Consider the following 23224-nt stretch of genomic DNA (forward strand, 5'->3'; position numbering starts at 1 on the left):
CCTGTTTATTTAACTTATATGCAGAGTACATCATGAAAAATGCTGGACAGGATGAAGCACAAGCTGGAATCGAGATTGCTGGGAGAAATATCAATAACCTTAGATATGCAGATGACACCACCCTTATGGCAGAAAGTGAAGAAAAACTAAAGAGCCTCTTGATGAAAGTGAAAGAGGAAAGGGGAAAAGCTGGCTTAAAGCTCAACATTCAGAAAATGAAGATCATGGCATCTGGTCCCATCACTTACTGGTAAGTAGATGGGGAAACAGTGGAAACAGTGACAGACTTTATTTTGGGGGGCTTGAAAATCACTGCACATGGTGATTGCAGCCATGAAATTAAAAGTCACTTGCTCCTTGGAAGGAAAGTTATGACCAACATAGATAGTATATTAAAAAGCAGAGACATTACTTTGCCAACAAAGGTCCGTCTAGTCAAGGCTATGGTTTTTCCAGTGGTCATGTATGGATGTGAGAGTTGGACTGTGAAGAAAGCTGAGTGCCTATGAATTGATGCTTTTGAACTGTGGTGTTGGAGAAGACTCTTGAGAGTCCCTTGGACTGCAAGGAGATCCAACCAGTCCATTCTGAAGGAGATCAGTCATGGGTGTTCATTGGAAGGACTGATGCTGAAGCTGAAACTCCAATACTTTGGCCACCTGATTTGAAGAGCTGGCTCATTTGACCCTGATGCTGGGAAAGACTGAAGGCAGGAGGAGAAGGGGACAACAGAGGATGAGATGGTTGGATGGCATCACTGACTCAATGGGCATGAGTTTGAGTAAACTCCAGGAGTTGGCAATGGACAGGGAAGCCTGGTGTGCTGCAGTCCATGGGGGTCACAAAGAGTCAGACATGACTGAGTGACTGAACTGACTGAACTGAATGCCATCTGAGGCCATCCGAGGCCACTCCATCTATAGAGTTTGCTGGAAACTGGTACATGTGCATCTATGTTATTTCCATTTAGAGTAGAATTTTCTTTACAAAAGCTTATATACAACCTACACATATTAACATTTTATATTGAATAGTTTTCCCTTGAGTAAACGAGGAATGTATCCACAACCTAAAATTCTAGCCCATATTTTATGATGTGAAAGGACTTAAGTCTTCTCTAAGTTAACCATTTTAAACTGAAAAAGCGAGAATTTCCTCTTTTGTTGTTGTTTAGTTGCTAAGTCATGTCCAACTCTTTGTGACCCTAAGGACTATAGCTCGCCAGGCTCCTATGTCCATGGGATTTTCCAGGCAAGAATACAAGAGCGGGTTGACATTTTCTTCTCCAGGGGGTCCTCCTGATCCAAGGATCAAACCTGCGTCTCCTGCATGGGCCTCATCTCCTGCATTGGCAGACAGATTCTTTACTGCTGAGCCACAAGGGAAGCCCAATATTTCTTCTTTAGCATCATGAAAAACACAGTGTGTTCACATGGACACCCACCCAGCACAGGAAAACCCTTTACAAAAATCCTGCAAATGGTCATCTAGCTTCTCACTTAATGCTTTGAAATGACAGCAAGCTACTCACTAATTTTCAGGTATCCTTACAATTGTTTGCCATATTTATATTTATACCCCTTGACACTTATTATGCTTCTGAGGTCAAAAGAACCATTTCTGATGCTAACCCTCGGATTTAAAAGAGAAATATAGTTCAGTTACCAGCTTACCCAGAGGATTTGTTTCAAGGAAAGACACAGTTACAGAGACTGGTTTTGTAATCAACTTACAGATAATGCAGCTGACATAATCCTGCAAAAGATTTATAGTGAAAAGCATATTCCTGGAACTGGTCTTCAATTTTTGAAAAAAATGACTACCTCTCATAACAAAATACCCTTTCAAATACATGACAGTGGTCATCATGTCCACCCTATCTTTTCTATATCCAGCTAAACTTTTGAAGTACTCTCAGAGATTTTTTCCAGCCCCATGAACACCTGGAACATCTTCTATTTTGTCAGAATCTCTCTCTCTCTCTCTTTCTTTTTTTTTTTGATAAGTTGGCATATGGAATCTTAGTTCCCTGGTCTAGGATCAAACCCATGCCCCCTGCATTGGGAGTGTAGAGTCTTAACCACTGGATCACCAAGGAAATCCTATGAGCATCTCTATTGAATCTTCACATTAGGAACTGAACTGAATAACCCAGAACAAGACACAGAAGAACTTTCTGGCCATGGGATGTGGCCAGTGCCTTCCAAGGTGGTGTGAGCTTTTTTTGGAGATAATACCACACCATTGGCAACTACTTTAAAAATGTCAGAAAATGAACTGCTTTACTTTGAGATGTGAGATTTCACTTACAGTCTCACACATGATCTCCATTTTCTGTAAAGCTACATTTACTGAAGTAGTTATATTATAGGCTACCACTGACCTTGTTGCTGTTTAGTTGCTAAGTCATGTGCGACTCTTTGCAACCCCATGGACTGCAATACAACAGCTTCCATCCTTCACTGTCTCCCAGAGTTTGCTCAAACTCATGTCCATTGAGTCAGTGATGCCATCCAGCCATCTCATTCTCTGTCACTACCTTCTCTTCCTGCCCTCAATCTTTCTCAGCATCAAGGTCTTTTTAAATGAGTCAGCTCTTCCCCTCAGGTGGCCAAAGTATTAGAGTTTCAGCTTCAGCATCAGTCCTTCCAATGAATACCCAGAACTGATCTCCTTTAGGATGGACTGGTTGGATCTCCTTGCAGTCCAAGGGACTCTCAAGAGTCTTCTCCAACACCACAGTTCAAAAGCATCAATTCTTTGGTGCTCAGCTTTCTTTATAGTCCAACTCTCACATCCATACACAACCACTGGAAAAACCATAGCCTTGACTAGACGGACCTTTGTTGGCAAAGTAATGTCTCTGCTTTTGAATATGCTGTCTAGGTCGGTCATAACTTTCCTTCCAAGAAGTAAGCGTCTTTTAATTTCATGGCTGCAATCACCATCTGCAGTGATTTTGGAGCCCCCCAAAAATAAGGTCAGCCATTGTTTCCACTGTTTCCCCATCTATTTGCCATGAAGTGACCGGACCGGATGCCATGATCTTCGTTTTCTGAATGTTGAGCTTCAAGCCAACTTTTTCACTCTCATGATGTACAGAGTACATCATATACATATATGACCGCTGGAAAAACCATAGCTTGAACTATACAGACCTCTGTTGGCAAAGTGATGTCTCTGTTTTGACCTTAAACAAAATCAATTGTAAGAAGTTAATTGCTAATGCTGGACAGGAAATGGTTCTTTTGTTGGCAAGCAGAAAGGTCACTAGATGTCTTGCATAGAAGTAAACTAAAACTGTCTTTCAAATTGGTCGTTTTCTATGACACAGAGAAAGAATGAGAAATGATGTGTACAGCAACTTCCTAGACTGGAAGAAAAATAATGAGCCATGAAAAGCAGGAAAGTCATATAAAATGACACTCACTTTAATTAAGTGACACACTGTGCAAAGACTGGATAAAATAAAAGAGAAGGAAAAGCAACATACCATTTTTGATGCCAACCCCCTGATTTAAGAGGGACAGCTCAATCACTGGCTACCCCAGAGGATTCGCTTCAGGGGAAGATGCAGTTAGAGACATGGGTTTTTTAAGTCAACTAGTGGACAATGTGCCCGACAATAATCCTGCAAAAGATTTATAGTGAGAAGCATGTTCCTGGGAAGAGGGCTCCAATTTAAAAAAAAAAAAATTTAAAACATTCTAATTTCTCTTTTCTCTCTCTCTTTGAATATATCTCAACTATAGTTGTTAAAACTATAGGTTGAAGCAGGACAATTACTCTTTAAAGAAGGGTAGCTTACAAAACAAGAGCTGCTGCTGCTGCTAAGCCGCTTCAGTTGTGTCCGACTCTGTGCGACCCCATAGATAGCAGCCCACCAGGCCCCTGTCCCTGGGATTCTCCAGGCAAGAATACTGGAGTGGGTTGCCATTTCCTCCTCCAATGCATGAAGGTGAAAAGTGAAAGTGAAGTCGCTCAGTCGTGTTGGACTCTGAGCAACCCCATGGACTGCAGCCTACAGGGCTCCTCCATCCATGGGATTTTCCAGTCAAGAGTACTGGAGTGGGGTGCCATCGCCTTCTCCGCAAAACAAAAGCACATGGCATGAAAATGAGAATGATTATTGTTAAGCAAGGGTCAGACGCTATGTACTTTCTGACGAAGATGTTGACTGGATGTTCTATGTGTACTCAGTAGTGTCTGCCTCTTTGGGACCCTATGGACTATATAGCCTGCTAGGCTCCTCTGTTCATGGAATTTCCCAGGCAAGAATACTGGAGTGGATTGCCATTTCCTCCTCCAGAGGATCTTCCCATCTCAGGGGTAGAACCCGAAGTCTTCTGCCTCTCCTGCTTTGGCAGGCGGACTCTTTACCCCTGAATCACCTGTGAAGCCCTGACTGGATGTTTGTGTCCTCTCAAAATTCATATGTTGAAATCCTAACCCTCAAAATGATGGCATTTGGAAGCAGGGCCTTTGGGCGGGGCTTAGGTCATGAGGGTGGAACCACTATGAATGGGATTAGACACCCTGGAGCGTTTGCTCTGTGTCCTTGGGAAGACACAAAGAACCAAGAAGAAGATACCCTTACCAAGGTCCTCACCAGACAGTGAATCTGCCAGCATCTTGATCCTGGGCTCCCCAGCCTCCAGAACTGTGAGAAAGAAATGTTTGTTATTTAAGTTGCCAGTCTATGTTATTTTTGTCATAGCAGCCTGAGTTAAGGCATGATAACCAAGTGTGCTATGAAAATGTTCCAGAAGAGAACCATGAGTTAAGTACTCTAACCACAGCCACACCCTTCAGAAATAAAGATAAGTTTCTCACATTATCAGAGGAGCTTCCGTTTAGTATAACTTCATGTGAACTCCCTCTCCCCACAGGTACCCAAAACCACTTTTTTTAGCCTCCATGGATTATCTGAAGCTTAAGAAGAACATTTGTACCTGACTGATTTCAATAAGTGTAATTATAAAGCACACTATTTGACGTAGGTATTAAGCATGAAGTGTATGGTCTATATCCACTCTGAGAGTTCTTGGGCCACTCTTCTTTTTCCCATTATTTTCTCTCCCAAATATCACCATTTGATCACTTTCCACTAGCTCAAAATCACCTCCTGTCTGCTATGGGACTAATCTTCTGGTTGTATGCTTGTATCACAGCTTATTACATACTATTTCTGTTCTCTTGTGTACGTTAAGTGTTAAACAAGGATATTCCCAGTTACATCTCTGAAGTGATAGATTTCAGGCCTACCTGCACATTAGAATCACTTGGGAAGCTTTCTTATAATTAAAGTACCAGGGCTTCAACCTCAGAGATTCTAATTTAATGGAAAGCCCTGACACCAGTAATTCTTAAAAGCTTTTTGGGTAATTCTAATGTGAGCCAAGGTTAAGAATTACTGTGCTAAGGCTTTAACTTACCTGCAAGCTGTGATGTAAGCCATCAGTAAAAGGTTCTCATGACTTCAGTTACTTTAGGGCAGAGGGAGGGATATTCCTAGGATAGACAGTTTCCAACAGAGTCCCAGAACACCTTCAGAAATAAACAAAATCAAGAATGAAATGTCTCATAAAAGATGATCCTGAAAGGCACATGGGAAAATAAAGGCTAAGAAAACACTGACAAGGAAGAGTTCTGGGGAGGACTAGCTGATCAGATGTTAAAGCAAACTACAAAGCCTCTATAGTCAAATCAGTGTAGTATTGGTACATGAGTAGAAAACAAATCCAAGAAATGGAATGAAAAGCTCCCACACAGATTCAACTACATATAAAAATCAAGCACATGATAAAGACGGGATCTCAAATCACTAAAGCAAAGATAGTCACTTTTAATAAATGAGATTGGGACAATTGGATGGCCATTTGGGAAAAAATTAGATTCAATGCTTATACTAGATAAAAGAATAAATTTAAAAAGGATCAGAGACCCAAAAAAGTGAAACTACACAAGTAAGGGAAGAAAACATGAGTGAATCCTCTCTAACTTCGGAGCAGAGAAAGGTTTTCTAATTGTGACTCAAAATTCAGAGGCAATAAAAGAAAAGATTGGTAAATTTGACTACATAAAGAAAAGAATAAAAACTTTTGCATGGTCAAAAATACTGTAAACAGTCAAAAGACAAATGATAGATTGGGAGTAAATATCTGTAATATATATCAAAGCTAACATCCCCAATTTATCTTTTTAACTTTTTAAATTGAGGGGAAATGTCCAAAAATAAGTCAAATGGGCAAAAGACATGAACAGACAATTCATAAAGGGATTTTAACATAGACTTTGAATAAATGAAAAGATGTTCGCTTACAATAAGTGAAATGCAAAACTTTAAAACTTTACTGAGATAGCATTTATCACCTATCAGTTTGAAAAACAAAATAAAAATGTTGCAGTGCCCTCACTGGACAAGACTGTGGGGAAAACGGGCACTCCCACACATTGCTGATGGAAAAGTAAAGTGAAATAGTCCCCAAGGAGGGAAATTTGGAAATATCTTTAAAAAACTACATCAAACCAGTAATCCCATTTGTGGGAATTTATCCTAAAGATACACCCACAATAGTACCAACATATACGTGCACATGATTATTCATGACCGCATTACTTGTACCTGCAAAATATTGGAAACTTCCTAGATGTCTGAAACAAGGGAATTGGTTGCATACATTATTGTATGTACATCCAAGGGAGTACCATGTAAAGAAGAAAGAGCAATCTCCCTATGAACTGAAGCAATTTCCAAGAGACATGAAGTTACAAACACTTTTTGAGGAACTTCCCTGGTGGGCCAGTGGCTAAGACTCTGTGCTCCTGACGCAGAGGGCCTGAGTTCAATCCCTGGTCAGAGAAGTAGATTCTGCATGACACAATGAAAACCCAGAGTGGCCAGACAAATAAATAAAAGGAAGTATTAAATTTTTTAAAAATATGTTAGCCTTCATAGGTGAAAAGTAGAAGGGACTTTTCATTGTGCTGGCACTCAAGAACTGTTCGTATCCACTAGTTCACTTTCTATATTTATATTTGTGAGTCCAAGTGGTTACCAGTGAGGAGAGGGAAGGGAAGAGGAGCAGACAGGGGTGTGGGATTAAGAGGTACAAACTACTAATGTATAAAATAGATAAGCAACAAAGAAATATTGTACAGCAACAGGGAATATAGCCATTATTTTGTAATAACTTCAATGGACTATAAGAATATTGAATCGCTATGCTGTACACTTGAAACTAATATAATATCTTAAATCAACTATACTTCAATTTAAAAAAAGAGAGACATTAATAAACATCCTTTGAACTCTGGACTTTACAGGTTTCCAGGAAGCTCAGAGACCCATCAAGAAATTAGTATTAGTCAAATTTGTATTCCCTGTGCCTGCTGAAGAGTCTAGCATTTAACAAACGTTTGTTCAACTCAACTGAATTGCACGTCTTTGGTTATAAGTCACCCAAGTCCTTTTGCGGGATGAAGAGGATAAATAAATGGAAATGTGAAATTTTGTGGGTGAGAAAGAAGTAACTCTACTTCTCAGGAAAAGGAACAGTCCTTCTTAGAAATTCCCTTTTGTAAATCGTAGGTATCACAGTAGTGAAAAAAAGGACGGGGACTTTATCTGATAATGAACTGGCTGGTTTGACTTGTGGAAAATAAACCTCTAGTGCCATCTCTCTGGGTGACTGGGATTTTCACGTGAGAAAAAGCAGCTAATTATTCACTGCTTAATTATAGCACTGTCTTGCCTAGAAATGAGAAAAGTAATATATTGAGCTGTGTTGACCTAAGGCAAGAGCTTATAGGAACATTAAAGTCAATGTAAGGAACAAATCACATTCCCTATAAGTTATATATTGCCCAAACTTGTGTTCTTTGTTTCATCATGGCAGTAATGAGCTACTTGAGTTGTGTTGTTGCTGTTGTTTAGTCACTAAGTCATGTCCAACTCGTTTGCAACCCCATGGCCTGTAGCCTGCCAGGCTCTCTGTCCATGGGATTCTCCAGGCAATAATACTGGAGTGGGTAGCCATTTCCTTCTCTATGGGATCTTCCCGACCCAGGGATTGAACCCTCATCTCCTGTGTCTCCTGCATTGGAAGGCAGATTCTCTACCACTAAGCCAGCCACCTGGAAAGCCCAAGCTATTTGAGTTGTTTTTAGTCAGACACAGAAGAGATTTCTTATCCTTGAAAATTAAGGAGTGAAATGTTCATTTGATTTTGTCACCTCTGAGGAGTTCATCTCTCACTCCTTTTCACGAGGTCTGGTGTTCTTCCTATTCCTATACAGCATTAACAGCTTTTCTGGAATGTGATTATAAAGGCACCACACTCTTATACATTTGGTATCTGTGTTCTTAACTAATGCCCATTCTACCTCTGCTATAGTTTACCAAGTAGCCTATTTTCCTTTGGGTGAGTGTTTCTCAGTTTCTTAACTTGGAGCATAAAATCCAGTCCAAATATTGATACATTTCAATTTGATGAATTATGGAGTATGTTTATCTTTGCACCCCAGAGTGTGCAGGTTCAGGGGTTCTTAGAGTCTGTCCCCTGCTCCTGCCAATGATAGAATGCTATAGCTGTGAGGTCATCTACCTTTCCAGAATTTCCCTGGTGCCCGCCAATGCAGGAGACTTGAGTTTAAGCCCTGGGTCATGAAGATGCCCTGGAGGAGGAAACAGCAACCCACTCCAGTATTCTTGACTGCGATATCCCACGGACAGAGGAACCTAGCCTGGCCGGCTATAGTCCATGGGGTCACAAAGAGTTGAATATGACTGAGCAACTCAAGAAGAGCAACAACATCAACCATTCCAGTCTGAGAGATTTTAAAGCCTGAGCATCAGCAGAAGGGAAGAGCCAAAAAAAACAACAGACAGGAAAGATGGGCAAGCAGAAGGGAAGAGGGGAAAGGAAGAACTGAAACAGCACAAGGCTGGTGAGGGGTAGAGGAGTCCTACCAGGAATGGCCCCTGTATGAATTCTCCTATTCAGAAAGGGAATCTGAATTGACTTCTTCCAGCAACTACTATCAAATGACAGAATATTCTACACCCTAACACCACCTTCACTTTAAAACCAGCAACATATAGAGGAAGTGTGTGGAAATATAGTTTGGAAAAACTTGGAATTTGAAGCCAGAAGGCTGGGTTCAGTTCACATTGACCTGACCATGCAAAGATGCAATAGTAATATCAAGGGTTTGTTGGTGTTGTTCAGTTGCTAAGTAGTGTCTGACTCTTTGTGACCGCATGGACTGCAGCACACCAGGCCTCCCTGTCCCTCACTATCTCTTGGAGTTTGCCCAAGTTCATGTCCACTGAGTCAGTGATCCTATCCAACCATCATATCCTCTGCCACCCTCTTCTCCTCTTGACCCCGTGGACTGAAGCCTGCCAGGTTCTCTGTTCATGAGATTTCCCAGGCAAGAATACTGGAGTGGATTTCCATTTCCTCCTCCAGGGGATCTTTCCGACCCAGGGATTGAACCTGCCTCTCCTGCATTGGCAGGTGGATTCTTTACCACTGAGCCACCAAGGAAGAGGGAAAGGAACTATAACAGGCATCGAATGTCAGGAAAGCTGGGTCAGAGGAAGGTGTCAGATATGGCTCCTTATGTGATCTTCTTGGAAGAAAAGCATTAGATTAAAAAGATTCAGATTTATGTCTTCCCCCTTCACAAGAATCTTGGCCCACCAGACACAAAGTAACTCATCACTCAAACCAGTATTTCCATTTCTTGTCAGCCCACACAGTCTTATACATTTGGTGTTAAATATTACAGTTCTTTTCCTCTAGTAGAATCTGAATCATCAGAAAGAGGAAAGTTAAAATTTTCACAATAAACAGTGATGACTTTGACAGTAAATGACTGAAGGGAAATTCCTTTGCCTGTGACATCCTGTGCCATGGTTTCCTACCCCAAATAAAAATTAAATAAAGAGCATGTCTTTAAATGCTAGTTTCATATACACATACATATACATATATTTATGTATATGTGTACATATACATATATGCATGCTAAGTCACTTCAGTCGTGTCCGACTCTGTGCAACCCCATAGACGGCAGCCCACCAAGCTCCCCCATCCCTGGGATTCTCCAGGCAAGAGCACTGGAGTGGGTTGCCATTTCCTTCTCCAGTGCATGAAAGTGAAAAGTGAAAGTGAAGTCACTCAGTTGTGTCTGACCCTCAGCGACCCCATAGACTACAGCCTTCCAGGTTCCTCCGTCCATGGGATTTTCCAGGCAAGAGTACTGGAGTGGGGTGCCATCATACATGTACATAATATATACATACATATATATACATATATATACACATACATATATGCTGAACGCGGGAGACCTGGGTTCAATCCCTAGATCGGGAAGATCCCCTGGAGAAGGAAGTGGCAACCCACTCCAGTACTCATGCCTGGAAAATTCCATGGATGGAGAAGCCTGGTGGGCTACAGTCCATGGGGTCACAAAGAGTCGGACACGACTGAGCGACTTCACTTCACTTCACATATATACTGAGGCCATCATAGCTCAGTTGATAAAGAATCAGCCTGCAATGTAGGAGATCCCGGTTCGATTCCTGGGTTGGGAAGATTCACTGGAGAAGGGATAGACTACCCACTCCAGTATTCTTGGGCTTCCCCTTTGTGGCTCAGCCAGTAAAGAATCCACCTGCAATGTGGGAGGCTTGGGTTCAATCCCTGGGTTGGGAAGATCCCCTGCAGAAGGGAAAGGCTACCCACTCCAGTGTTCTGGCCTGGAGAATTCCAATGACTATACAGTCCATGGGGTTGCAAAGAGTTGGACACGACTGAGCGACTTTCGCTCACTTCATATACACACAAGAACACATAAGGAAGTTGGTATGTAAGAAAGACAACATTCCAAAATTGGTGAAATGGATGAAATAGTAAACAAACTGTGTTTGCAAAGTTGGCCAACAATTTAGGGGGAGTAAATATCTGCATTCATAACTCAAGTTCAGACCTTATACCAAAGAAATGAAATTATATTATAAATTAAGTCTTTCAAAATACGTCATGAAAAGCAGAAACCACAAAGACTGTACATTTGAGTATATTAAAAAGTACATATGAGAAAAATACTGTATGATTCCACTTATATGAGGTATCTAAAATAGTCAAACTCACAGGAACAGAGTAGAATTGTGGTTTTCCAGGGGCCGGGGTAGGGGACATGAGCTGCTGTTCAACAGGTGTCAAGTTTCAGTTATACAAGATGAACAAGTTCTAGAGGCTTGCTGAACAACAGGGTACCTACAGTTAAGAATACTATCTATGTATTTAAAATCTTGTTGAAAGGGTAGATTTCCTATTGTGTTCTCACAACAACTTAAAAAAACTACATATGATGAAACATTTGCAGTATATAACAAATGGCTAATCTCAAATATGCAAAAAGTTCTTAAATATCAGTAAGAATGAACAATCACTGGAAAAATAGTCAAGGAGCATGACGTGGAAGTCATATACACAAGCTTCTCCACAAAGGACTAGTAAACAGATGAAAGTCCAGCCAATATTAAACAGGAAGAATCTGGCTTTTGCCCATTTGGAGTTAGGAGCGCACTGTTGTTAAACCTTGGAAAAACCATATGCACTGCAAATGGGAGAGTAACCAGTACAGATTTTCTGCAAAGCAGCTCAGTAACTGCCATGAAAATATTACATAGAGTTATGCTTTGGGCCTTCCTTGGTGGCTCAGTCGGTAAAGAATCTGTCTCCAAGGCAGCAGACCCCAGTTTGATCCCTAGATTGGGAAGATCCCTAGAGAAGGAAATGGCAACCCACTCCAGTATTCTTGCCTGGAGAATCCCATGGACAGAGGAGCCTGGTGGGCTCCAGTCCAAAGGGTGGCAAGAGTTGGACCCGACTGAGAGACTAAACCACCACCAGTTATGCTTTTACACATCTATTCCACCTACAGGTTTTTATCTGAATTAACCACGTGATGAACATATGCACCAGAGCATTCACCTCTGTTATTTATAATGTTAAAACTGCAAACACTGGACTTCCCTCGTGGCTCAGTGGTAAAGAATCCGCTTGCCAATGCAGGAAACACAGGTTCCATTCCTGGTATGGGAAGATCCCATGTGCTGTGGAGCAACTAAACCCGTATGCCACAACTACTGAGTCAGAACTCTAGAGCCTGGGAGCCACAACTGCTGAAAGCCTGAGCACCCTAGGGTCCACGCTCTGAAAAGAGAAGCTACCGCAAAGAGAGGCCCACGCACCACAGCTAGAGGAAAGCTTGTGCAGCAATGAAGACCCAGCAGGGCCATAAATAAATAAATAAAATTATTTTTTAAATGTAGAAAGTAAATGTCAATAATACAAGACTAGGTTATGTAAAACGGTAGTATGTGTATTCTTTTGTGTGTGTAGCCATTGAAAGTGATGCAGACCTATATCGGACACCAGGGAAAGTGGCCTGTAAAAGTATGTAAAAGTATCGGAGAAGGCAATGGCACCCCACTCCAGTACTCTTGCCTGGAAAATCCCAGGGATGGAGGAGCCTGGTAGGCTGCAGTCTATGGGGTCGGTAAGAGTCGGACACGACTGAGCGACTTCACTTTCCCTTTTCACTTTCATGCATTGGAGAAGGAAATGGCAACCCACTCCAGTGTTCTTGCCTGGAGAATCCCAGGGACGGGGGAGCCTGGTGGGCTGCCATCTATGGGGTTGCACAGAGTTGGATACGACTGACGTGACTTAGCAGCATGTAAAAGTATATGTGTGTGTATGTGTGTGTGTACAAATGTTCATATGTAGAGAAGACCAGAGGTAAGTTTACCAAACTGTTAACAAGTCATCTCTGGGATCTGGCTTTGTCATTAATTTTTTACTTGTTTTATACTTTCTGTATTGTTGGGGGTTTTTGTTTTTACAATGAGTGTGTATCATTTTCACTAAACCAAAGGTCTCTTTTTGTAAGAAAATGCTAGTTTTGAAAGGTTGTTGTTGAATCACGTGAAGACACCGGGATTCTTGGCCCCCGGAGGAGAAGAATTCAATCCGGGGCCAGAGACGAGGCTTGATCGCTCAGAGCTTTTGTGTAATAAAGTTTTATTAAAGTATAAAGGAGATAGAGAAAGCTTCTGACAGAGGCATCAGAAGAGGGTAGAAAGAGTACCCGCTTGCTAGTGTTAACAATGAAGTTATATACTCTCCAGTGAATCCAAAGAATGTCTGGAGGTTGTAAAGACCTCATCAGACCTACTCCCATAATTTACATTTTAAGATAACACTGTCTTCAGGCAAGATACATCCTTGTAAAGACCAGGTCTACTCCCATAATTAACATTTTAAGATAACAGAAGGTTGAATCCAAAGACTGTCCTTAGGCAGGATACATTATTGTTATATAATCCTAAGGAATGAGGAGAAAGAAAAAAAGTTTGTCCTTTCTTCCTCCTTGAGAATTCCAGACCCCTCTCTCCTTGGGGACCCCTAGACTTCCTATCAACCTGCCTAGGAAATGACTCTCTCATTCCCCCCTTTTCTTTTAGGAGAATTATGTTGCCTAGGGAAAAGGGGCGTCGTTTTCGTTCCATAACTGTTTCCGAGCTGACAAGGGGCGTTGTCCCTAAATTGGTGAGGCAACATATTCTAATCCTCATATTGAGGATATCTGATCCAGGGGCCCCAAATAGTAGCTGGAGGAAGCTACAGCAGTAGCAGGAGTTTGAGCAACCATTTGTAACTTAAAAGCTTTCATGCAGCTAGAAACAAATCCAGTTATACAATTACAGATGCAGGGAGCAAACAGCAAAAACAAAACAACCAGAATTATTGTAATTAAGACAGTTGTCCACCATGGGGAACTAGTTAATGTCTCCCAAAGTGAGGCAATTGAGGAATCAAAATTAAAAGTCACATTATGTCCATAGTTAGAGTACAAAGTTGCACCAGTCCATTTTAGGGTTGGTAGATGTCATCAGATGAAGAAGAGGCATTGCATGTGATTGTTGTCGAAGGTTATTCACAGACTTGGAGAAAGTCTTTTTCTTGAAGTGGGGATGTCCACCACAGGAAGCCTTCCACTGACGAAGAGGGGAGCTCTCTGCAGACCCAGCAGTTAGACCAATTGTGGAATGCAGCATAGGAGTGAGCCCAGGACAGGAATATATTGTCTTGAGGATACAACAGCAGACTCAGGATATTTGGAGTCAGCAGAAGTAGACTCACATAGATTATCAGGCCCATCCGCTGCCCTTTGTCTAACTCTAGAGCTTGGGTCAGAGCCACAAGCTCCACTAACTGAGCACTGGTTCCTTGGGAGAGAGATTTTGCTTCCAAAACCTGTTCAGTAGTCACCACGGCATAACCTGCTTTACACTTTCCATCCTGAACAAAATAACTGCCATCTGTAAATATTTCCATGTCAGGATTGTCTAATGGGGTATCCTTTAGATCCTCCCGAGCTGCATAGTTTAAAGTTAGGACTTGAGAACAATCATGATCAGGTGTTTCATTTTCCTTCTCAGGAAGGAAAGTGGCAGGATTTAAATTTACACAAACTTTAAGCTTAGTTACTGGTCCTTCTAACAACAATGACTGATACTTAAGAAGCCTACTGTCTGTCATCCAAATATTAACCTTAGAATTTAAGATTCCACTCACATCATGAGAAGTCAGTACAGTAAGGTTTCGTCCATTAATTATTTTTAAAGCTTCAGACGCTAATAAAGCCGCTGCCCCAATTACTCTTAGGCAGTGGGGCCACCCACGTGAAACTACATCTAATTCTCTGCTTAGATAAGCAATAGGTTGCTGATGAGGCCCTCGGGGTTGTGTCAAAACTCCCAATGCCACATCTTTTCTTTCAGTGACAAACAAATCAAATTCTGACCCTGTGGGCAAGCTCAGAGCTGGAGCTAGCAGGAGAGCAGTCTGAAGAACCTTAAAAGCCTTTTGAGTTTCTGGAGACCAAACCAGTTTGTCGGTTTGGGCCTGCTGAGTTTCAGCTATAAGTTTATATAAAGGCCGGGCAAGTTCCCGGAATCCAAATTCGACAGTAACCTGTGATTCCCAAAAATCCTCTCAATTGTCTTAAAGTCATAGGTAGGGGGTGATTTAGTATAGGTTTAATTCTCTCAGGGCCTATGGCCCTAGTCCCTTCTGATATGATTAGGCCCAGATATCTAACCGATTGTTGACAAAGCTGAGCCTTTTCTCTTGATGCCTTGTAACCACAGCCTGCCAGAAAGTTTAAGAAATCTTCTGAGGCTCGCGAACAAGCTTCCTCTGTCTCAGCACAGAGCAAAATATCATCTACATATTGTAACACCACTGCTTCAGAGCTATTAAAATTTTGTAGATCCCGTGAGAAACTGTCCGAATAAGTGAGGACTGTCACGAAATCCCTGGGGCAAAACTGTCCAGGTTAACTGAGAAGCTGGCTGCGTAGGGTCTTCAAAGGCAAATAGGAATTGACTTTCTTCCGCCAAAGGCGCTGAATAGAAGGCATCCTTTAAATCAATTACTGAGAAATATTTGGCCCGTTCAGGAATTTCAGACAATAGAGTATAAGGATTAGGCACCACGGGGTGTAAAGGAACTACAGCCTCATTTATTATTCGTAAATCTTGAACTAGTCTCCATTTACCATTCGATTTCTTTATACCCAAAATAGGAGTGTTGCAAGGACTGTTACAGGGAATTAATAGTCCCTGCTCCTTTAAATTTTCGATGATGGGTTTTAACCCTTCTTTAACTTCAGGTTTCAGTGGATACTGCTTCTTATGTGGAAATACGTGTGGGTCTCTGAGCTTAACAACTACAGGAATAGCATTTTGTGCTCGACCCACAGATTTTCCATCAGCCCATACTCTAGGATTTACATTTTGTTCAACTAAAGGGAGAGAAAGGGAGGGCTCCATATTCATGAAAACAGAGGCATGGACCTTGCTCAGTATATCCCTTCCCAAAAGGGGTGAGGGAGATTCTGGCACGATCAGAAACTCGTGTGAAAACAGCACAGAATCCCAGTTGCAAGATAAAGAATAACTGAAATAATACCTTTTGGCTCGTCCAGACAGTCCCATTACGGAAGCGGATCGGGAAGAAAGTGGGCCAGGGGCTTCAGTAAGCACAGAATAAGTTGCCCCAGTATCTAAAAGGAAATCGACGGATTGGCCCCCCAAAACTATTAATACCCGGGGTTCCTCAGGTGTAATTAGGATGGGAGCTTGTGTGGGGACCCCCGGGCACCTTCAGTCCTGATTGTCTTGAGAGTCCAACCCGGGAGACCTACGCCTCTGGGGGCAGTCTCTCTTCCAGTGTGGTCCTTTGCAGACCAGACATGGAGCCGGGGGCGGCTTAGATGCCTGAGAGCAATCACGCCTGAGGTGCCCCTCCTTTCTACAGTAGTAGCAAGCCCATCCCTTTTCACCTGGGCCCCTCTGGGCATTTTTCTCAGGCTGTTTAAGAATTCCAGACCCCTCTCTCCTTGGGGACCCCTAGACTTCCTATCAACCTGCCTAGGAAATGACTCTCTCAGTTTCATCAAGCACATAATATCAAAAACAGAATGAAAGGATGCTTCCTGCTTTTGGAGTTCATCAGAGAAATAATCATGCAATATTCAAGGTTTGTCTCCAGTTTCCTTCGTATGAAACGTCCACCCCATCAACCTGGAGCATGCTGCCTGCACACGCAAGATCTCAAGTGGTGGTCAAGTAACTCCTACTAAAATGTTGATAATGTCAGGGCTCAGTTAGCATCATGAAACTCAGGGTACTCCTGGCCCTTTCATTGCATTCCCCTCTAATTCGCTAAACAGATAAATTTCTACATAAAAGTCAACTAAATTCTAGGGCATAAAGAAGTCATGTGGCTTTTTTGATGAATTGCAATTGCTTCAGAGATTTACAAAGCTATATCACAATGTTCACTAGAAACTATTCAGTTAAGCCTCTCAACCCTAGATGTTTGCTTACATCCTACTTCCAATTCGTGTGTTTACATTCTCACAAACTGGATGTGACTGAGCTTCTCTCAGTCCTACTGAAATTGTGATCTGTGTGGACTAATGCTGATCCATGAACAGTTCACAAACCTCAAAGGCAGAAGCAGATATTTTAGGGTAAGCATTTAGAAACCCTTATAACAATTTGAAAGAGCAATTTTATGCTGTTGAGTCAAAAATAAGTAAAAGATTCAGGGCTCATACTTTGCATGCTTTTTAAAATTTTATTTCTTTAGTAATAGTTTTTATTATTAATAGTGTGCTATAAAAGAATCAGTCCGTGATAGATTAAAAAGGTATAAATTTCTAATTTTTAAAAAAAGCTCCTTCACCTCAGTTTAAGGGGTGAAACTCATTTCCAGCAGTCTGAATATATTAGCATATAAATTTCCCATTGCTGCCATAACAAATGACCACCAATTTTAGCAGCTTAAAACAACACAAATTTATTATCTCCCAGTTCTATGGGTCAAAAGTCCCAGTGGGCTTTTCTGGTTTCTCTGCTCAGTCTCACAAAACTGAAATTAAGGTGTCAGCCAGCTACGTACACTTTCATTAGGAATGCATCCAACTGTTAGCAAAATCCAATTCCTTTTGCTGTGGACTGAGCCCTTTCCTCACGGACTGTCAGCTGAGGACCATCTTCAGTTAAAGGCTCCTCTCCAGTCCTTGTGCCCTGAATTCTTCTCATGTCTGGAATTCTCAGCTTCCCCTTTGAATGCATCTCTCTTGCTTCCAGTTGGAGGCCGTTCTCTGCTTTTAAGGGCTTGAGTGACTGGGCCTTGCTACGGATCGAGTATCTGTGCCCCCCAAAATTCATATACTGAAACTTAATGCCCAATATGATAGTCTTAGGAAGTGCTCCTAGGTCCTTAGGTCTTTAGGAGGTGCTCAGGTCTTCAGTGGAGAGCCCCTAGGAACTAAAGGATTAGTGCTCTTATAAAAGGAACCCCACAGAGCTCCCTCACCCCTTCCAACATGTGAGGACATGGGGAGAAGGTATCAACTAAGAACCAGGAAACAGGCTCTCACCAGACACTGAATCTACTGGTGCCTTGATCTTAGACTTCCCAGCTTCTAGAGCTGTGAGAAACACTTTTCTGTTGTTTATAAGCCACGTAGCCCATGGCATTTCACTATAGAAGCCTAAATGGACTAAAAGAGGCCCACAGGGATAATCCTGGATAATCTTCCTCTTTTAAAAGCCACAGCCTTAATCTCATCTGCAAAGTCCCTTTGTAATGTGACACAGGCACAGTTAGAGGGATTAGGATGTGGGCTTCTACGAGGGGCTATTGTTCTGCTGACCACAGACAGGGCAAGGTGAAGTCCAGGAGACCTCACATATTTGTTCTTGAAGCAGAGAACCAAAAGGCTAAAATGAAAGGAATAAAGTATAATGAAGGAATGACAGACAATGGAGGTGACTGTGGAGGACACATGGAACTCCTCCAGGAAGCTGACTGACCGGATCCTGACAAGCTGGACCCTAACAGTCTTGTGTCTCCAAGATGGCTGCTTACTGAGCAGTTTGCTGCCGCTGCACCATCAGTGGAATCGTCAAGTGAAGGAAGGCAAATGGGGGTGTCTCCCCTTGACTACCTTAAGGGCACACAGGACGCAGGAATACAGCAATGTACACACACGATTGAAACAAGTGAAAAATGGAAAGAAGCTGGTTATGCGTGAAGAAACAAAGAGTTGTCCATGATCTTACCTCCTTATGAGGCAAAGCTGTAAGAAAGCCCTTCAAAGTCTTCAGAGCAGAAAAAGATGCTGTCAGAGCCGGCTGTTTGAAAAGGAGAACAAAGACGGCCACAACCTCAATTCCGAGAACATTCAGACAGTAAGGCAAATCCTGGTGCTCAAGGACACTCGGCTTTATCTCGTTCTCTCCTGCATCACTGCAGACAAGCCTTCACTGCCCAGTTCTCTCCTCTCCAGGCTGTCACTTAGATGCCAACTTTTACATCATTATTATTTTATCCCTTCACGTTCACCACTTCGTTTTAAATCAAACATGAAACAAAAATTGATTTCGCAACCTTTCATCTTTCCTCATTTTATATTGCAAACCTCTAAATCTCATTTCAGGTTATCACCACACGATAAATTACATACATCTGAAAATTGATTTTTCCAAAGGTCTTTTCTCACCCTTTACGTTTCAACATGACCAAAGAGCATGATTCTAATTACAGCCCGGCACACCTGACCCATAGCCGACTAACATTTACGCCCATGATTTTTAACTTTTCTTTAAATAGAATTCTCAGCCAGGCAAAGGACTCACTAAACAGCTCACTAAAATGTGAATAGCTTCAATGTCCTGCTGGAGTTGTGAGTGTCGCTTCTCTCTTTTTGATTTTTGCTTGTTTTCTCCCTTAGCATGTGTGGGTTTTTTAAATCCCATCTGCTACAAAGCACCAGTATCTATCAAGCTTACTGCTCTAGATTCTATAGCTATAAACTTGATATAATCAAAATTGGCTATATTCTATGGAGAAACTGGAGAAGTTTATATGGTTCAGTTCAGTTCAGTTCAGTCACTCAGTCGTGTCCAACTCTTTGCGACCCCATGAATTGCAGCACACCAGGCCTCCCTCTCCATCAGCATCTCCTGGAGTTCACTCAAACTCACGTCCATCGAGTCGGAGATGCCATCCAGCCATCTCATCCTCTGTCGTCCCCTTCTCCTCCTGCTCCCAATCCCTCCCAGCATCAGAGTCTTTTCCAATGAGTCAACTCTTCACATGAGGCCAAAGCACTGAAGCTTTAGCATCATTCCTTCGAAAGAACACCCAGGGCTATCTCCTTGAGAATGGACTGGTTGGATCTCCTTGCAGCCCAAGGGACTCTCAAGAGTCTTCTCCAATACCACAGTTCAAAAGCATCAATTCTTCGGCGCTCAGATTTCTTTCTTTACAGTCCAACTCTCACATCCATACATAACCATTGGAAAAACCATAGCCTGGACTAGACGGACCTTTGTAGGCAATGTAATGTCTCTGCTTTTGAATATGCTATCTAGGTTGGTCATAACTTTCCTTCCAAGGAATAAGCGTCTTTTAATTTCATGGCTGCAATCACCATCTGCAGTGACTTTGGAGCCCAAAAAAATAGTCTGACACTGTTTCCACTGTTCCCCCATCTATTTCCCATAAAGTGATGGGACCAGATGCCATGATCTTCGTTTTCTGAATGTTGAGCTTTAAGCCAACTTTTAGATCCATATAATTGTAACTTAAAAGAATTCAAATATTAAGGTAGGTTTTCTTTCCACATGAAGCAAGTAGGGCTGTAGGGAAGGAAGCCTCAAGACTGAGTAGAGAACATTGATGAGTGTCACAGGCGCATCGCACTTAACTATACTTGACTTCATTGTGTTTCACAGAGTCCGTGAGTTTTACAAGTTTAAGGTTTGTGGCACCCGTGCCTATGGGTGCCATTTTTCCAACAGCATTCGCTCCCTTAGCATCTCTGTGTCACATTATGGAATTCTTGCAATATATCAAACTCTTTCATTTTTATTATATGTCTTAATGATCTGTGATCAGTGATCTTTGAAGTCACTAATATGACTCATGGAGGGCTCAGATAATGGTCTGTATTTTTTAGCAATAAAAATTTGTTGTTTTTATTAATTTTTTGATGTGGACCCTTTTTAAAGTCTTTATTAAATTTGTTACAATATTGCTTCTGTTTCATGTTTTGGTTTTTTGGCCACGAGGCATGTGGGATCTTAGCTCCCCAGTTCAGTTCAGTCGCTCAGTCATATCCGACTCTTTGCAACCCCATGAACCACAGCACACCAGGCCTCCCTATCCATCACCAACTCCCGGAGTCCACCCAAACCCATGTCCATTGAGTCAGTGATGCCATCCAGCCATCTCATCCTCTGTCCTCCCCTTCTCCTCCTGCCCTCAATCTTTCCCAGCATCAGGGTCTTTTCAAATGAGTCAGCTCTTTGCATCAGGTGGCCAAAGTATTGGAGTTTCAGATCAAACCCACACCCCCTGAAATGGAAGGTGAAGTATTAACCACTGGACCACCAGGGAAGTCCCTGCAGTAAAAGTTTCTTAAATGAAGGTATGTACGTTGGTTTTTAGACATAATGCTATTGCACACATAAAACCACAGCATATCTTGGGAAAACAAAAAATTAGTATGACTCCCTTTATTAGATATTGGCTTTATTGCAGTATTCTAGAACCAAACCCACATTATCTCCAAGGTGTGCCTGTATGTGTGCTTGGGGGATGAGGAAGGAGGGTGTATAAGTAGACACCAGTCAGTTATCTCCACTCTCTCTTCTCCACAGAACTGACTTCTTTCCCCACCATTACATTATAATCATTCTTATCAAGATTAGTTATAGCCTGCCGATTCAATCCCACTAGTTTTTGTCCGGTTACCTGACTTCTCAGCTGTAACTGATACTATCAGTGTCCACCATTCAAGCAGGGTTTGAACATTAGCAGCCAAGGCACTCTCCTCTCAGTGGTCCAAGCCTCAGAACTCTTCCAAGATCCTAGATGCTGGCCGCACTCACCTTCTGTGATGGCCCACACTGTCTGTAGAATGTTCTTCTCTCTGAATAAATCCACTTCTTACCTGTCAAAAAAAAAAAAAAAGAAAGATCCTAGATGCTCATTACATCTCAGTCTGAGCAGCTATGGATCTCTGAACTCAGCATCCACGGTTTGCTTTCAGTACCCAGCATACATTGTGATTTAAAATATGTCAACAAACTCCTTGATATTTCCCTCTTCAAGAATGGAGATGAATTCCCTTCTTGTAGACTGAACTTAGTGATTCTTTTTTTCTTAAGGTCTTTTAAAAAATATATATTTATTTATTTAGCTGTGCTGGGTCTTGGTTGCAGCACCCGGAATCTGTTAATCTTTGTTGCGACATGCGTGTGGCATGAGAACTTAGTTGTGACGTGTGGGATCTAGTTCCCTAACCGGGGATGGAACCTGGAGCCCCTGTGTTGGAAGCTCAGAGTCTTAGCCATTGACCACCAGGGAAATCTCTGGACTTACTGATTCATTTCTAATGGTGTGTCACAGAAGAGACAATGAGATGAGAACACAAATATCTGAGGTTAGAACACAAAAGGCAGGGCAACTTCCTTCTTGTTCCCTTGGATCACACACTCCGGAGGCGGCCAGCTGCCCTGTCACAAGGACAGTCAAGCAGCCCCGAAGACAGGCTGACACGGGGAGAAATGGAGGCCAACGGCCATGAGCGGGGGCCATCGTGGAAGCAGTCCTCAAACCTGCAAGGAAGTGCATCACCAGGACCACCACCCAGATAAACTATTTCCAAATTTCTGACACATACAAACTGTGAGGTTAAAATTTTGTTATTTGAAAATCACTAGTTTGGGGACAATCTATTATGCAAGAATAGATAAGAAAAAACTAGTATTACCAGGAGCCTGTATTACATCCTCTCTGACATACCAAGCAGTCTTTAATTCCTGACTAGACCCAACCAAAACAAATGTCAGTATTTTCTGAGCTAATCACTGGCTGGCGTTTTTTGGAATGATTTCTTTTTTTAATTAAAAGCTAAAGGCTTTGGACTTTTAATTATAACTATCACAATTCTAAATGGTTCAATGGCTCTGATTTAGTCTTTTAATGTACGGCTGGGAAGACAGACCATATGATATAGGTGGTTTGAACATATGTATATTTCATGTTCTCCCTATATAACTGCCCCCCTTCCTCTCTTTGCCTCTATCTCCCTCTCCCCACTAAGTAATTCTAGTGAGGATGAGAAAGGGGCTAAGGAAATTGAGGTACACTGAAATTTAGAAACTTGACCAGCTTATATAGCTAGTAAGTAGTGGAAGCAAGATTCACACCAGATAGTCTACTTTCAAATTCTGTGCTCCCTCATTGTGCTATGCTGCCTCTCATGTGTGTGTGATCACATTTCAAGAAATAGGTAGAAGTTCTCAAATTCACCAGTATGTTTACATACAGAGTCTACTCCTTGGCTGATATTTCCTCCCATGGTACTTAACCTGTTAATAGTTAAATTATCAACTGTCCTATGCAATGAAGATGGACATCTACACACACACACACACACACACACACACACACACACACACACACGTATGAACTGGGACACCAAGGACAGCGTAGGCTTTTCTGGAGAAGAGCACCAGATGGCACACACATAAACAGTGGAATTCAAGTGA

The 23224-nt window shown here is 42.0% G+C and overlaps 1 long non-coding RNA gene across 1 annotated transcript; it reads right to left on the reverse strand.

Annotated features, from left to right (window-relative positions):
* Positions 1-548: 548 nt before the first annotated feature.
* On the reverse strand, positions 549-23118 carry LOC138990180 (uncharacterized). Its single transcript, XR_011466278.1, has 3 exons — positions 21560-23118; positions 5436-5547; positions 549-4660 (listed from the first exon to the last, which is right to left on the reverse strand). It is a non-coding gene; the product is annotated as an uncharacterized lncRNA (long non-coding RNA).
* Between the last annotated feature and the right edge of the window lie 106 nt (positions 23119-23224).

This window comes from Bos mutus, chromosome 12 (genome assembly GCF_027580195.1).
Source record: "Bos mutus isolate GX-2022 chromosome 12, NWIPB_WYAK_1.1, whole genome shotgun sequence".
Classification (NCBI taxonomy): Eukaryota; Metazoa; Chordata; class Mammalia; order Artiodactyla; family Bovidae; genus Bos; species Bos mutus.